General features: G+C 39.9%; 1 long non-coding RNA gene across 1 annotated transcript; it reads left to right on the top strand.

The window, feature by feature from the left end:
* Positions 1–295: 295 nt before the first annotated feature.
* Positions 296–16,853, top strand: LOC140600637 (uncharacterized). The gene is made up of 3 exons (XR_012003813.1): positions 296–468; positions 1,343–1,426; positions 16,726–16,853. It is a non-coding gene; the product is annotated as an uncharacterized lncRNA (long non-coding RNA).
* Positions 16,854–18,478: the final 1,625 nt, after the last annotated feature.

Here is an 18,478-nt window from a genome sequence, read left to right as displayed (position 1 = left end):
TTAACAGGGCAGGAAAGAACCAATGATGTGTTGGGTCCAGCTCATACTGGCTTTTAACAGCCAATTTTTTTTAATTTCACGAATTTATCCAACTGGTTGTTAAACCATCAGAATCTTGAAATCAGCTATGGTGGAAATATTTACAGTATGGCATTTGGAAAATGCTACAAATCAGACTTTTCTCCCCATCCAGGAGCTGGTTGTTAAACATTTACCAGCCCACTACAAGAAGCAACCAATCTTTGTAAACAAATAGAATGGTCTACCGTTGTTTCCTTGTCAACCAGGGCTTCTAGGAGCCCAACAATGGCAATGGATGTATAACATCTAAAAATCCTTCAGCCTGTGTCTCTTCTCTCTACCTAGATGTCATAGTACTGGTTTTCTTATTTCACAAGAAAGAATCAGTGTCATTTAGACCCTCTTGAATAACCTTCTGGCAGAGCAAGTTGAAGCAAAACCAAGAAGGTAAAAACCCATTCACCCTCCCCTATCCTTAATGAGCTCAGTTTAGGGTCTTCTGTTTCCTTGGCAACATACCTGACACTAAAACTACTTCCAGTTCCCACTTTTCTCAGCTACTTTGAGTGTTGCCAGTAAAATACTTCCATGCCTTTCTGCTCTCTTGGCACACTCTCTAGCTGTCACCCCACATGAGTCTTGGGATGGTTTCCAGGCTGGGGCCCCCACTTTTGCACACTGTCCCTTCCTTAAACTGGCCTCTAATTGAGTCCAACATTTTCTTTCCTGCAGTATGGACTGGATAGTGCTAAGTGCTGTCACTTAAGGAACCCCAGGTGCAAAGGCTGGGCCTCCCCCAACCCCATATTGTCATCTGTCCACCTCCCACAATCACCAATTGACCTACACTGTCAAGATTTCCTAAGCCAGTGCCTGAAGTCGGGGGTATTTGTGGGTTCGCCTTGGAAACTATCCCATCCTAAGGATGATGAAAGGATTAAGGAGAAACCAACTTGAAATGATACCAATAGGTTTCGGCAGAACTGCCTCCGGAAAACACAAAGGCTGTGTTTCTGCACAAAATCCGTGGCCATTTACCCCTTTGTTTTTTTTTTCTCTTATTGCTCCCAATTTCCCTCTCTTGGCCTCCACACCCCTGCCCCACCCCCAGTGCTCCAGAGGACTGGTTCCAATTGCAAGGCCATTCCTGCAACAATCTCTGGAAACTGGAGTGAAAGGTGCCGACAAAGAGGCCCTCTCCACAGCTCCCTTTTCACAAGAAGCATGTATCCAATTAAAGGATTTTAATTAAAATGCTTTCTGTAGCATCCTGTTTCTACTCACTGTTATAAATTAAACTTGACATTCTCTGATTTAACAGGTGGGTGAGATTATTCTGAAAGCTGCCAGATGAGAGGAAATAGAAACTAGGCTGAAGGAAGCTGTGTGCCTGGGAGCATAACATGTATGTATGAAAACGTGTGTGTGTGTGTGCGTGTGCACATGCTGTGTGCACATATGCACTCATATTTGTGCAAGTGCACAATTATGTGTACACATATCTATCTTTAAATTAGTTTGAAATTGTTCAACTTTAAATGGAAAAGTCATGATATAACAAGGGGGACACCAGGAGCAAATAGAACCTTAATCTAAAAACTTAAAATCTCATGCGATATCCATAAAATCTCCATCGGCACTATCCATTCGCACATTTCTTGTGGGTGATATTCTTTTCTAAGTATCAGCTGAGAAAAATCTGTAACCTCTATTTGTTGTTTCCTTTAAATGATGGTTTTTTTTTTAAGATTTTATTTATTTATTTATTCATGAGAGGCATAGAGAGAGAGAGAGAGAGAGAGAGGCAGAGACACAGGCAGAGGGAGAAGCAGGCTCCATGCAGGGAGCCTGACGTTGGACTCGATCCCGGGTCTCCAGGATCAGGCCCTGGGCTGAAGGCGGCGCTAAACCGCTGGGCCACCGGGGCTGCCCTAAATGATGTTTTAATCCACACTATTTCTTTATGCAAGGGGATGAGGAGGGAAGGAGTTTCAGTGTTAACCATTACAGGCTTCACCTCCATAGCGCTTTACAGTCACTCCTCAAATTAAATGCTCCAAAGAGTTCTGATAGATTCTGCACCACACCTCTGGATGTAAACTGGCCACTGCAAGGGCCCTCTTTGTTCCAGCCAAAGTAGTTTACTCACAAATCCTATCATGATGTATATTATCTAAACTCCACATGGAGCACCTGGGTGGTTCATTGGTTGAGCGTCTGTCTTTTGCTCAGGTCAGGTCATGATCCCTGGGATCAAGCCCTACATCAGGCTCCCCACAGGGAGCCTGCTTCTCCCTCTGCCTATGTCTCTGTGTCTCTCATTAATAATAATTTTTTTTAAATCTTCTAAATTTTTTTTAAAAAATAAACACCACACTATTGTCCATGTCATTCTCCCTGCCTAGACCTCTTCTCTCCAAAATTGCCTCTTCCTTCCAGACTCTGTTCCTATTTCTACTCCCCTGTGACATTCTTCCTAACCACTCTAGCTATACTTTCTGCTTTAAGAACTTATCATATTCATCCCTTTGTTCAACAGGACCAAGCAGTACTGTAGATGCTAAAGGTACAGCAGTGAACAATAAAATAAGGAAATGTAAAACATGTTTAGTGGTAGGTATAGATTCAGAAGAAAAATAAAACAAGTTGAGGTGGACAGAGTGTTGTTTGTGTTTTTATCTAATTCTGTTGTCATTATTTAAAGTTTTATATGTTGATCTCTCATTCCTCTAATTGGATTGTAATTCCCTTGAGAATCAGAGTTATGTCTTATACCTAGGGGTAATATTCAAAATATTTAACAACCAGTACAACAGAGACACTAACCAGTGTGAATAGACCTCAGCCATTCTAGTGTGTCCTAGCTAAACATGATCCCTGCTAATCATTGTATCATCCAGGTTACAATATTACTCAATATATTTTCATCCACATATTGATTTCATAGTATTTGTTTCTCATATTATCTAAATGGGACTCTAGTGACCTAAAAGAATAAATGTATTGCAATCAAAGAGTCTAACTTACTTTTAAAGAATGTACAGATTGGGCACTCCTCAAGCAGGGCCAGATAGTTACCATTAAGCCAGCTGGATGGATTTCCTTTCAGTGTTGAAAACTCATCAGATGTCCTGCCCACCTAGGAAAGAATTTTCAAGAAAAACAGTCATTCATAGCTTTATCTCTGCTGAAAAAGACCTCAATTCCAGCTTTCCCATTTAATTTCTGAGGGGAAAGTGCTTTATTGTGTATTAGAAAGATCATGGACTTTGAATTTAAGACAGATCTGAGTTCAAATCATCTACCATAAGTCTCAGGTACTAATTTAGCCTGGTTAAAGAACTTTTCTGAGGATTGGTAATCTTTACTGTAAAATGGAAAGCATAATATCAATTTTGCAATGTTTTTGTGGAAAATTAAATGAAACAAATTGAAAAAAGTACATAGTACTTACCTGACACAAAATCGATGATTTGTGTGTGAGTGAATGATTGCTATTGTAGCTATTGTCATTATCAAAAATGGTATAATTGCACTTGTGGTCAGATAGTACATTATACAGATAGACTCACCTTCACATGCTGGTGGTATTAAAAAAAATTCAATTGAGTAAATTTGAAAATCTAATTGGTTTTATTAAGCAATTCATGAACCTGGGAGCAACCCATCTAGCAAGTAGATGCTCTGAGGAGTTATACCTAGTGGAAGGTTTCTATAGGAAGGAATGTGAGGCAAGGAAGTTGACAGCAAAAGAAAAGAAAAGTTTATTTTAGGCCAGGGCAGCTTTTGTGGGAGAAAAGACTGTCAGGGTTTGTTTTTTTTTTTTTTAATTTTTATTTATTTATGATAGAGAGAGAGAGGCAGAGGGAGAAGCAGGCTCCATGCACCGGGAGCCTGACTGTCAGGGTTTTTATCACACAGATTACCTCACTGGTGCTGATGAGGAAATTTCAGATTGACTGTTAAAAAGTCACCTTCTCAGAATAGGTTGGAACTGTAAGTCTTGGTTTGCTGTTGTAGGGGCAATGACTCCATTTGGGGCTTGTATCTTTTTTAACAGTGGACACTTATGTATGGCTTATACTCCCAAATGCCCAGAGTTCCCCTTTACTCTGCTTCTAGCACCTTGTATCCAGGAAAGAGAAGAGGCACCCATAGCTCAAATATAGTGTCCCCGCAATCCTGCAAGCTCCTTGAGGACATGTCATCTCAACTTTCATCTCTTTTGTATCTTCACCTCTTCTCACCTGCTGGTATAAGGCTATACCCTCAGGACAAAATACAATGTGAAGCTGTATAGAACAAGAAGAGCAGTTGAAATGATTGAAGGAACTGTGGGGCAGGTAATCAGATGATGTAAGACTTCTGAGAGAGACTGAAGGGGAACATACTCGAGTCCACTGAATCACAAGTATGCCCATCCAATGAACGCACTCTTTCATTGGGAGACCACTGGCTCAAGCTGGAAAGAGGTAAACCTAGAGGGAATAAATAAAAATGTCATTTTCCATGACAGATTTTATGATTATGGAACTCATTACTCCCAAGAAATGATGCAAGCTGAAACTATAAATGGCTACAAAAAATGAGTGAGAAAAACCCATGGAAGACCAGCCCATCTTGGGAGTACATTAAGGGAAATTACAATGTTTGAGGCGTAGTGGCAACAATCAACAAGCACTTATGAGAGCTCCTCTGTGCCAAAACTTGTGCTGTGTGCAGATGGAGAAGCAAAAAAAGTAAAGACAAGGTCCCAGGCCTGAAAGCTCTCACAAAACAGGAGAGGTGACATGTGCTGGCAAATGCGTACAGGGCAAGTTAGAATCTGATCAGCAACAAGGAAGTGCTATGGAAAACAAAAAGTGAGGCTGCGGCTTCTAATTTGAAGGCTTCGGTGAAGAAGTAGCATTTGGATGTGCATTAAAGAAGGATGGAATTGAGGCAGTTACTAGAAGTGAGGTAGAGGCAAAGCTCCTGGAAGGGGCTGTGGGAGGTGGAAGAAGGGAATATGAACTGAGGATGATATCCAGTGTAATGGGCCCCAGTCCCTTCTCAGCTGCTAGGTCCAACAATGCCCCTCTGCCATACTTGGTGGAGGCAGTGAAGGAGAAGTAGAACAGTTAATGCAAAGAGAAGGAAAGGAAAATGACAAGAAGATTATGTATCTATCAGATAGTAGGGGTAGGAATATTTAAAAAGATGACATCAAAAATTTCTGCCAGCTCCACAACAGCTATAATTTATTTTATGCCTCCTGCCCAAAAGGAGTTAACCCCCTGCCCATGCCACCTTACCCCCTCAACACACACAGTAAACTCTAAAGGGTTTAATAAATGTGATTTCTTAAGTAAACTTAAACTCCCATTTTGAGAGGCTTAGGATATGGTCCCACAAACAGGAAGAATCTAAGTAACTAGCAAACTAGAGGACGATAGCCAACATTGTAAAGTGTGTGGGACAAGATCTGGGACAGGATCTTGGAGGAGGCTAAAGGAGGATTGAACATTAAACAGAGGGATACACAAATAAATACATACTTTCAATCTGTGATACACACTCAACAGAAAGAGATTGCTGTGCAGTAAGAGAGGGTGACTGATGGGCAACATATGAAAAGCCAATAAGGGTTTCCAACCCTCTTCTTGGGAGAGGTCTAAATTTACCTCAAATGCCACATTTAGCTTCTCAGATGATTTCCCATCGCCGTCTCCCAACTCATTTTTAGCCCCTTACCATTCAAACACTACTCTCACATACATCACCTCTTTAAAGCATATATAGAAGAATATATAGAAGTTTTTTGAGAAAACCATTCTAAAGCTAAAAGCCAAGCTTTAGAGCATAGCCGGTCATGCATTAAGCATCCACCCTTTAAGTCCCTGGGATAGAATCTACATATGGGCCAGAATATTTTCCCCAAAGCGCCCAAGGAGATGAAACTTCCCAAGAACTCTCCCAAGATGTGCTCCACTTTTCATTCCAGGAGCAAGCCTGCTTATGAATGAGTCCATGTTTGACTCACTGGTAAAAGAGGAATTTGTTGAGCACACTTGCATATGACACCCAGTTGATTCTTCTGGCATTGAGTAAGAAAGGCATAAAAATCCTGTGTTTTCTTATGAAAGGACACAGTTATTATCCATCAAATTTCTTACTATGAAAATACAGGCAGCAAAGAAGAGAAATGTAGGCCCAGGCTATCAAGATTAAGCAGGATAGAGATCAAGACCCCTAAGAAAAATTTGCCCATCTTCTATGAAACAGTCAGAAGTTAAAATGTTCAAGGAATCAGGGTGCCTGGGTGGCTGAGTCAGAAGAGCATGCAACTCTTGATCTCAGGATTATGAGTTCAAGCCCCGCACTGGGTGTAGAACTTACATTAAGAAAAAAAAAATGCTTAAGGTACTACGGGAACACCCTAAAGTTAAAACAGAAAAAATCTGACCATACCCTTCATATGGATACACACCAATAAACTGTATTTTATTTCTCAGTAGAAGGAAAGAAGAGAGTCATTTATGGATACATTCTTCAGTTCTCGACTGCCTTTTGTCTAAGCAGGCTCATCCAAACAATGGTTTGCCCAAGCATAGATTTACCAACTGCTGCTTTTTAGACTAAGAATATAAGCCTATTCTTACTCTGGAATACCTGCTGATAATACCTCAGGGACACAGAAGAGAATAGTAATGTCCTCTTGCAGATAGAGTGAGTAACTGTCCTGGTGCTGGGATTGACCTTGTTTTAGCACTGAAAATCCCACATCCAAGGAGCCCCCTTGGTCCCAGGTAAGCCAAAGTTAGTGAACCCTTTAGAGCACACCAAGTCAAGTCCTGACCCACCACTGGGGGATAGGACTAAGGAGTGGCATGGAAATGCTGACTGAAACAACATAATAGATTGTCTTTGACTCTTTGACCATTTTGCCGGGGCCCAAGTCTTGACTGAAGAAAAGCTTTAATGGTTACATTCCTTGGGACTAAAAACTATGAAAATTACAAAATGGGACCAATATCCAAAATTGCTCCTTATTCTGAATAAATTAGGAAGCTCCTGACGAGAAAGTATAAAATGAAGGCCTTATCCTTCATTTTAATTGTTTTAAATGGGAAACACTAGCCATTTGTGGTGAAATACTGGAGCTATTGAAAATATCTTAGAGAAATCTGGACTTTCTGTTTCATGAGAGCAGAAGGTAAAACTACAATTCCTCAATTGTAAATTGTACCTTGAATAAATGGACAGGTCGAAGAACAATCTGAACTGAATGCAGAAAGCAAAATTAGCAGTTCTGTTGAGCTTCTATCTTACAAACAAAGAGAATGGTTTGAAAACTGGGAGGAATAGAACATTAAAAAAGGAAATCTGAGGGGGGCACTTGACAGGATGAGCACTGGGTGTTATTCTGTATGTTGGCAAATTGAACACCAATAAAAAATAAATTTATTATTTTAAAAAAAGGAAATCTGTTCTCAGGAGAGAAGGCAATAAAAGATAACTTATATCTCTCATTCCCAAATGTTGCTCCATCGATTGGCTACAATAGAATCACTTAGGAAACTTGTTAAAAAAAACACAGAATCCAAGCCCCAGTTTTAACAGTGATTTGGGTCTGGGTGCACCAGGGAATCTTATTTTAACAAGCTCTCTAGGTGATTCTGATGAGCAGCTAGTTTTGGAATCACTGACTTAGATGATTAAAATGGTTTAATGGCAAAATCACATGGATTATTCTCCAAACATCTTCTCAAGAGGCAATAGAACTTGATGGTTAAGAGTTTGAGATCTCTTAGAATATAACAGATTCTAACAATCTAGGATGGAATTCTGGCTCTGTAACTTGTTAACTGCACGAACTTGAAAAGTGAATAAATTTCTCTGTTTCTCAATTTCCCCATCTAAATATAATGATAATAATAGTAACTTTCCAGAGTTGTTGTAAGATTGAAATATAGGCATACTTCATTTTATTACTCTTTGTTTTTTGCATGGCTAATATGGTATTTTTTACAAATTTAAAGTTTGGGGCAAGACTTCTATTGACAAAGTCTATGGGTGCTATTTTTCCAACAGCATTTGCTCACTTCATGTTTCAGTGTCACATTTTGGTAATTCTCACAATATTTTCAACTTTTTAATTATTATTACACTCATCACAGTGATCTGTAATCAGTAATTATGACTTGCTGAAAACTCAGATGATGGTTAGCATTTTTTTATTTGTATTTCGGAAGCATTTCCTAATATTTTTATGAGCAAGAGGAGTCTGGAGCTCAAGCAAGAGGTATCTCAGGACAAACATATTCAGAACAGCACTTGATTTCTCCTTTGTGGCACCTAAGCTAACTCTACCCCAGCCTTCCCCCATCTCAGAAATAGTACCACCATTCATGCAGAAACCTGGAGATCATCTTGAATTCTAATCCCCACATAGACACAGGCAATTCATCAAATAAGTCATGTAAATTCTACCTCCAAAAAGTATCTTGAATCTATCCACCTGCCTTCATCCTCACTGTCAATCACCACAGTGTGTCTGACCATCCACTCTTGAGAATCCAGAAGCTCACAACAGCCCCCTAATTGACCATCTTATCTCCACTCCTGGTCCCTTCAGGGCATTCTCTGTGCAGCAGCCAGAGTGGGCTTTTTAAAAAATATATACCTCATGTCAGTCCCCTGCTTAAAACTCTTTGGTGCCGTCCCATTGCACGTAGAATACTAAGTCTAAATTTCTTACCATGGTCTATCAGGTCCTGCATAATCTGCCCCCATCTCACCCTTGTGCCCATTTACTTCTCCAGTAGAGTTGCCTGCTACCCCTCTTCTCCACACACTGGCCTTCTTTAAGCTCCGCAGCATGTAAAACTCACCTCAGACTCTCTGGGCTTGCTGTTCCCAGTCTTCCTGCTCTTCCCCAGCTTTCCATATGGGTCTCAGTTTAAATGTCTCTTCACAAAGACCCTAAATTATTCTTTATAGCTGCACCCTATTTATTAGCTTCCTATTGCTTAGCACAATTTGGAATTACCTTTATCTAGCTTACTTTTTGATTATCCTTCCACCAGCACTGCAAGCAGTGTGAGAGCAGAGACCACGTCTGTTTTATTCAGCAATACATCCCAGCACTGTGTCTGTTATATATTAGATACTCAAATATACTTGATAAGTAAATACACTAATGAAAGAGGTAAATTCATATCCAAGTAAATAGCCATACTCAAAGATTTGACTAACGGACACATTTTTATTTTATAATGATGTAAGTAGGAGGGGATGCTATATAATAAAAATATTTTATCCTTATAGTACAATTTCCAAAAGCATTAAGGGGCAGCAGGTAATGAGATGTCCCTGAAATCTTCCCATAGTTGCCTTTTACTTATCCTAAGGCCAGCCCTGTAAATATTATTTAATTTGAATCTTCACTCTGATGCCGCACAATGCTTAGCCAGATCCAGTTAATGGAATTAACTAAATTGGCCACCTGTGAAATGTATTGAGATGCATAAGAGAGTCACAGAGCAGGACAACAGTTAATGCATCCAACGCTTAATGATGAATGGCATCAGTGTAGAGAGTGCTGGGAGTGGGTGAGGTCAAGGTGGGGAGCTCAGCTGAATAAAACCCACACATGCTAGGGTTACTTTGTCTCTAAGTTACTCCTCCCAAGGAAACCTGCTGCAAGAGTTATTGGCAGGGAGCCAGATAGGCTGACGAGAGTTGCACACCCATTTAGTCTTTCCCCAGCCCAGGTCCCTGGCTGAGGTGCTAATGAGCAGTAAAAAGGCCAGAAGGTGAGGAGGAGGAGGGGATAAGAGAGGCTGGATTATCCATGACCTGCATAATCAGTCCCTGAAGATTTGTTTTAACTAGACTTGCAGAATCCCTTTTCCACCCAAGAGCGTGTGAGAAATCCAGAGGAGATGGTAAAGTAATGGGAGTTGAGACACTGCCTTGTTAAGAGTGTGCAAACATTGACACAACTTCCCTAAGAAGTGCTTTGTGGGGGATAGAGGATAGATATTGGGTGCATGTCAATGGCATCTCTCTAGCTGTGGAATTTTTATAGTTCATTCAGTAAAAAAAAAAAAATAGTATGACACATTTGGGCAAAGTTTTCTGGAAATTATTTCTCTTCACCACTCCCATGGCTTAATTCTATGGCCTTCCTCTTCAAAAGAGTAGTTTGGCAAAGTACAACAAACAAAGTGGTAAAATAGGGTCTTCGAAGGGAGCAAAAGCATCAGTTTGTAGAATGTGCAGATTGTCTATAGCAAAAATATACGATTTCAAACTACCAATGTGATATCACTGAAGGCAGAGTTGGGAAGAGGTAACTAGAATTCACGGTCACAAACTAGTACAACCTGGCTTCATCATACCACTGATGCACACACTGACTTTAGGAGTCAAAAAGATTAATGCTGGGTCTGACCCTTACTAGCTATGTGACCTTGGTTAAATTACTTAACCTCTTAAAACTTCATACCCCTCATCTTTTAAATATGGACAATGCAGATAAAACACTTAGTTAAAAATAATGTTTAAATAAAATAGTGTTGAGTAGATGGTGAAGATGGTGCTATTACTGATGATGATTTACTTCAGCTAAAAGACCCATAATTATTGCAGCGAACCAATGAGTAGCCAAGAGTTTCTGACTGGAAATATCCAAACACCAACAAATCAAACAAATTTAACTCCTTAGGCACAAAGGCCACTCGAAGCATTTTTCTTGAGAAGGAACTGAAGAAAGAAGGAAAAAATAACTTTTTAATAAAGATATTGTTGAAATTTTTACAGCAAGATTTTTCTTATATTTTAAATGTATAGTTATTTTTAATTTCTAAGAAAACCATGGAGAGAAAAATTCCAGAATGAATGTTTTCAGCACAGTAGAAATAAGCACTAAACATTAAGATTACCTGAAAGTTGAGAATTATATACACATTACTTACAGTTATCCTCTAGTATAGACTCAGATAAAATTCCTGGGGAAGGCAGTCCAGGTGGCTCAGTGGTTTAGTGCCACCTTCAGTCCAGGGCATGATCCTGGAGACCCGGGATCGAGTCCCACATCAGTCTCCCTGCATGGGGCCTGTTTCTCCCTCTGCCTGTGTCTCTGCCTGTCTCTCTCTGTGTGTCTCTATGAATAAATAAATAAAATCTTAAAGAAAAATTCCTAGGGAAATCTTACTGGCAACTAAGAACTTGGACAGTGGGATACAGCAAAGAAGTAGGTTCAATGGAATCCCTAGAGTGAATTTTTACAGACGAATTGAGGAGATACACTCTAATGGAAATTGTATAAAAAGCAACATAATGATCATTGGAAAATTAATAAAAGGAAATCTCACCAAGATGGAGTCAGGAGACTAGGAGGTGGCATTTTCATTTTCTACCACTCATAGCCAATTGCAGATTTCAATAAGAAGGGAGTGACTTCTATTCAGAACAGAAATAAGCCAACTTTACTACCCAGGCATGAGGAAGAAAGATTTTCTCCTCCCCTGGCAACAGCCCAGCCAATAAGAATGCCACAATTCAGCCAATGAAAAGCCACTACACTTCAAACGCCTAGTTTACTCTGATGAACTTTTTGTTTATAACAGCCCTTTCCAACTCCCCACTTTCCTCTATAAAAGAGCATTCTTGGGATCCCTGGGTGGCGCAGCGGTTTGGCGCCTGCCTTTGGCCCAGGGCGCGATCCTGGAGACCCGGGATCGAATCCCACGTCAGGCTCCTGGTGCATGGAGCCTGCTTCTCCCTCTGCCTATGTCTCTGCCTCTCTCTCTCTCTGTGACTATCATAAATAATAAATAGAAAAAAAAAAGAGCATTCTTTTCCTTTGTTTTCAGGACTTGTCTATGCTTTTGCCATAGTTTGCATGTTGCAGATCCAGTTCTCTGTTATTCCCAATTAAACCCATGTTTGTTGATAAGATAACAGACAGTCTTGTTTTTAGGGCTGACAGCCACAAAACAAATCTAAAAAAAAAAAGTCTATTTGAAAACTATTAGTGGTAGGAAAAGTGTGTGAGTGAAAACTGTATTAACCTCATGAAATCACAGTTGACAGGTATTATATAACAACAACTCACAAAGTTTAGAAAATAGTATTTATGTGGAAGTCTTAAAAAAGAAAGGAATCATGAGGTGCCTGGGTGGCACAGTGAGTTGAGCTCCAAACTCTTGATTTCAGCTCAGGTTGTGATCTCAGAGTTGTGAGACTGAGCCCTGTATCAGGCTCCACACTCAGCACAGAGTCTGCTTGAGACTCTCTCTTGCTCTCCCTCTCTCTCTAAAATAAATAAATAAACATTTTTTAAAAAAGAAATGAATCGGAATGGTAAATATCAGTGACTGAGCAATGTGCTTAGGAAAGTCTATATTTCACAATTTCATTGTCCCAGAGATCTATGAACAGACATTTCACCGTAGGGCAGTCACATCATCTACTCACTTTTATGTGAATCACTGAAACCTGACCTTGGGCCAGAAGTCAACTCTGTGTGGGATGTAGTACTATGAGCAATCCCTGGGGTGTCCTGGGTTGAATCTGAACACTGCCATCATCCAGCTATTTCATAAAGTCTTGCATCAGCAATCTTTGGATCACAGCTGGAAACAGTATCACCACTATGGTATTGGAACATTTTTTTGGCTGACATCTTGGGAACAGTGACATCATGTTCCAAGACTTAGGTGGCTGTGCTGTCCCCAACACTTTGACCAGAAACCTGGACAGGAAGCCATTATAGTGTAAACCCTTGGACTTGGCTTTGTAAAGTACATCAAAGCAGGAGTTCAATGACAAAGGAGACTGCAAGGAATGATGGAAACCAAGAATCAGCCTGATGCAGGATGTTGAAATGTAACCTCATGTGTACCTTGGTAGGGTCACCTTAAGAAAAGCCAAGATATGGAAATCTAAATTGATTTAAAATATAAGCCAGCATCTAATTCCTCCTGTCACAAATGGAATCTTTATCTATAAAACTATTCAGAATGGGGGAATTATTTTATTTATCCCATTCTCTACTAGTGTTAAAAATATGCTTGATTCAGAAAAAAAAATTCTTGATTCACAAAAACTAGATCCATCCATCTCTCACTGGATATATCTTTTGCATAAAATACAATGTAGCTGTACTTAAATGAATTTAAATACATGAAATATGAGTTTGGTTAATGTTCTCTTTGGATAATATTTTGATCTAGAAACTCAACAGCTTTTATATATATGAGAGTCATTTCTAGTTCAAACTGTTTCATTAGGAGTATTTTTATTTATTTCATGTGCATGTGTGTGTGTTTGGTGGGAGGGCGGGGTTCAATCATTATTATTGTAGGAGAAGCTTCAATTTGGTTCAAGGCTCAGAAAGAGATTCATAGGTGGTTTCTGTTTAAGTTCAGTAAGTCAGCCACGAGTTCCTGATTTAATTCGGTTCAAGCCCATGTATTTGTGTATGTTGTATATATGGATACGTATACATCAAGTATGATATACATATCTTGATTTTTATTCTAGCTCATGTCACCAGTCACTAAACACTCAGCTCTTGGTTGTGGAAGGAGACCTCTGGGTGCATAAGAAAGTCTGAAAGAACACATGATGTGATGAGCACTGGGTGTTATATACAACTGATAAATTGTTGAACACTGTATCTGGACTAATGATGTACATATGTTCGCTAATTGAATTTAAATGAAAAGAGAAAATTCATGAAGAGAGTTTATGAGTGGGAAGACCACCAGGGGCAGCAGACTGGGATGAATGCCTCCCCAGACAGCACTCATCCCACACACTGCTCAGGCAGTATGCCAATAACTGCTGCTATGCCCCCAATTCTGACCTCTTCCTAAGCTCCCATTTCTAGCTGGAAGGGGAATACAGGGCAATACCAATGACCATTCAATATATATTTGAGCATTTATTATGATCCAGGCTCTATTTTAGGCTCTAATGATTCAACACTGAATAAGATAGACATGTTTCTTTCTCTCATAGTGCTCACAGTGCTCTTCACTGAGGTACTGACCTCTTAAGTTATGGGAATGTTCAGCAAAAATATACTTATCTTTTTGAATGATAAGATTCACTAATATTTGGGATGCACAATATTGCCTCTCCCTAGTCAGAAGCCCATAAATGGCCACCTTACCTGGCATTCACTATTAAATGAGATGATTTCAAGACAGAAGGACCCTGAAATGCACATCATCTTTGAGAGATGTTTAGGTTTATACTACTTTTTAAATTTTTTTAAGATTTTATTTATTTATTCATGAGACACAAACACACACACACACAGAGAGAGAGAGAGAGAGAGAGAGAGAGAGAGGCAGAGATATACAGGCAGAGGGAGAAGCAGGCTCCATGCAGGGAACCCGATGTGGGACTTGATCCTGGGCCTCCAGGATCACGCCGCACGCCGAAGGCAGATGCTCAACCCCTGAGCCACCCAGGCGTCCCATAGGTTTATACTACTTTTATGTCAAGTTAAGGCTTGCATTCAAGAGTTGCTGTGTTAAATCTGTTAAGAGACCTGGTGTGAATAGACATCATAGTAGATTTGGGGAGAAAAGTCACTTATTATGTCTATTCTTCCTCAATTTGTTACTCAAAAAATATTGATTGAGCCATTACTCTGAGCCAGGAACCTATGTCTCAGCGTTTATTACGAGTATTTTCATATTCATCACCTGAAACAGTTTAAAGAACTTTCCTATAATATAGATAAAGCAATCATTATTATTTATGAGTCCCACCATAGCCCTGAGTACTGAGGGCCAAAAGGTTTAAAATGCCTCCGCAATACTGTATAGCTGAGAAACAGTGCAGGCACCTCATCAGGGGTTATGAACACAGTCTAAAATTCTGCTACTTGTGATCAAATTCTGCCTCTGATGTCAGAGTGACATCTCTGTGCCTTGGTTTCCTCATAGGTAAATGAAGAAAATAATGGTTCCTGCCTTATAGGGTTGTTGCAAGGATTAAATCAAATGTTACAAATTAGCCATTTACGGTTGTGTCTGGCAGCTGGGAGTGCTTACTAAGAGTTTGCCATAATCATCAAATTCAGTCTTATGGTACCAACACCTCTATCTGCTTCTGTCCATAACTCCTGCCTGATTTTACTTTGCTCGGTGTGTTACTCTCTCAGATCAGAAGCATTTATGTTTCAAAGTCTCAAATTCCCCTAGAAACTCTGAGTAGGCCAACCAAAACCATTATTACAAAAGCCTTGAGATTGGTGTCCTTGAACCAATATAGTCTAATAACTTTTTCACTTTCCATAGGAAAAAAAGTTCGATTTTTCCAAGTCCTTCTATCTTCCCTTAGAGAAATTAAACCACCTGGGCTTCTGGGAAGCATATATTCTTTTCACTGAAGCACTGATTATTTTCTTTATATAGCAGAGGTAAAGTTTGCTTCAAAGAACTGATACACACATATATATGTGTATATATGTATATGTGTGTGTGTGTGTGTGTATATATATATATATATATATATATAAACAAAGATCCCTTAAGAATTAAAAAGGAGAAGGGGAAGAAGCAAGGGGAAGAGGAAGGTTTAGCTTAGTTTAGTTGAAGAGAACTTCTGTGAATTTTGTTTTCACACAATGACCCCTTAGCCAGCAGTTAGTCAGCACACATTTCCTGAACACTTATCTTATGCTGAACCCTGCGATAAATAATGGAGATTCAAAGATAAGTAAGAAGTGGTTCCTGACATCATGGCCAAAAGGAAATTGGAGAGGCAGCTGCCCTCTAATGGGTATCCACATGTTGCTATAAGTTACCTTGTTTGAAGAAATCTGATTTGGAAGAAGCATTTGAAAATTGCACGCTGAGCTCACTTCCTTTGGTGCTTCAAGCATGTTGAAGGTGCCAAGAAACCGATCAATCTCGTAGGTACAACAACCTCCATAGCAAACACAGAAAATATTGGATCCATTCTGCCTATAAAGTCACAGAACTGGGAGAAACCCTGCAGTCTCATGTCCAGAACTGGCAGACACTTTGGCCAAGTGGGGATCCCAATGAGGTTGACAGAATGTCCTGCAGTAGGGCTCTAAGGCCTAAGATCCATGTTCCCTTGGCAAAATAGCAGCTTCCTGCTTCTAAGTAAATAAGTTTAAAAGGCTTATGGAAATGGTTCTGAAAGATGCTTGGCTATCCAAAAGTTCTTACAAAATAACATTTCAAATAAGTCAAGTGTGAAAGAATCGGAAACAGATGGATTAAGTTTCCCATAGAATACCCAGGACTTAACAATTAACAACAACAAAAAAAAGTTTTAAAAAGGGAAGAGGGGAAACCATGTTTGGAATTGTCCAAGTCAGAACCCTTGAAGGAGGATTTGGGATGTTTTGCCAAATACCTAGCTTCATCAGGTCCTTTATTTTCTACCACACTACAATTATGGAGCCTCAAATGAGGTTGAGTTTGTATACAGTTGCAGCCATCTCCAAAATATGAACTATGGAAGATACAGTCAGATGCTCCCTTAGTTGTGTAGATCCATTTCCCAGTATGTGTCCCACAGACCACTGGTTCTATGAGATACAAACCTCCATGCCATTCTCTCTGCCAAAGAGGCCTTTCACTGCTAAATTAAACCTTCATATCCCTCATGGCATCTCCAATGCCAACTTCCTGAAGGTATTTTCTTTTACCTTTTTTCCACTAGGTCTCCTACACAGCCTGACAAGTGTGATTCCTGTTGGGTGTCTCCAGACAGCTGCCACCAAAGAAAAAATCCTAGTTGTCCACAAACCAGAAAAAAAAAAACCAAAGGCAAGTGAGCACCTCCAAGAACTAAGTGTGCACTTCAGTACTACCCCAAAGCACAACTCCAAGGGACACTGTTAATTGTACTCTATGACAACAGCTTCTTCGATAACAAAGCACAATCGCACGATTCCCTCTGGGGTATATATAAAAAAAAAAAAAAAGTAGACTTGCTATACTCATTCATGGTCCTACCTCCTCACATTTAGCCATATATTGATGGCCTTGCTGCCCGGGACACAGCTAGGGCAGAAGACACTTTATTGTTTGAAATGCAGAGAAAATTAGGACCCAGGAATTTCCATGGAAGAAAACAAGATATGGAGTGGTCTACATATTGACCCAGATTTAATAATGTAGGCCAATATTTTCCACACTATATTCTGTGGGATGTTTTTGAAATATTAAAAATATGATTCTCAGGTCAAATTAATCGGGGATTTCTCCAAGATTTCCTATAAACAAATACGTTATTTTGCATTGTGAATTTCCAAAGTGGTGGTGGAGAGAGAATTGGATATAGTGTTTCCCAAAATCATTTTACCAACAAACCTATTTTTGTAAAGCATAGTTATAGCTTTCTGAAAAATGCTTAAAACAAGAAAAAGAGATGGTTTCCTGGCTTTTTATAGTACTTTACCTTGATCTGACTATCTTACTTCAACCTCATAATAGTCACTTTGCACCATTTGTCATTAATGTGGAAACCACGGATTGGTTACAGGAAATTTATGGACACCCTGAAATTGCATGCAAAATTGTGTTCACATATGTATTCTTGGAAGAGAGGTCCTCAGATTTGAGGAAGGGTTCAAGTCTCCAAAGTAAGGCAAATTCTCAAACCCTCTTTAATATCTTAGTTCAAGGTCAAGGGCAAAGAGGAGGAGTTACTTTTATGTACAGGTAAGTAAGCATGCAGAAAACAAACTCAACAGAAATGCTTACCTTAATGTTATCACCCAGATCTATAACAAAGGTAAGTGATGTTCCTCCTTTGTCTCAGAGCCTTTTCCTAGGCAAGATGTGAAATTTCCACTTTGAAAGGCCTGGTTTGGCATTTAACCTCATGATGAGAATTCTGGTTTCCAAGGCCTTCACCTTACCCTCTACCATCCCAACAGCAGGCTGGCTGGCAAAGGCATGGATGGCAAATCCATTGGGAGGGCCCCCAGATGCCTTCAGGCATCACAGAAATGTGCCTCATTGTACAGGAAAAGGATCCAAGGAAAAATGAGGGAGTTCAAAAGATCAAGATGCATTTTCATTGATCTTGGACTTGTAAGAGCCACACCATCAATCACAGTCATTTAAAAATTCCTATTAATGGCCCGGAGTGCTGGGGCTTCCATATGGTTTGTCTTTGTAACATTTGGTTTGGGCACCTCTTTGGAATCAGCATGAGAATCCGTCAGTGTCAGATTCAGACTTGCGCCTGCTGCCTCACTCCCAGGCAACAGTGTTAGGGGTGGATGTTTCAAGGTGATGGATATTCGGTGCTCCAGGAAGAAGCCAAAGCCTGAGAACCCCTTATCTTTAGGAGGAAGTGGAAAAGCCAAGTGAGATTCAGCCGGGCCAAAGAGAAGGTCCTAGGACATGTCTGGAAGAATAGGGAGGAAGCAGCATGTCTGAAAAGGAAATCTACTCCATCCCAT

This window comes from Canis lupus, chromosome 12 (genome assembly GCF_048164855.1).
Source record: "Canis lupus baileyi chromosome 12, mCanLup2.hap1, whole genome shotgun sequence".
NCBI classification, from domain to species: Eukaryota; Metazoa; Chordata; class Mammalia; order Carnivora; family Canidae; genus Canis; species Canis lupus.
This window is presented reverse-complemented; position numbering and strand designations above follow the sequence as displayed.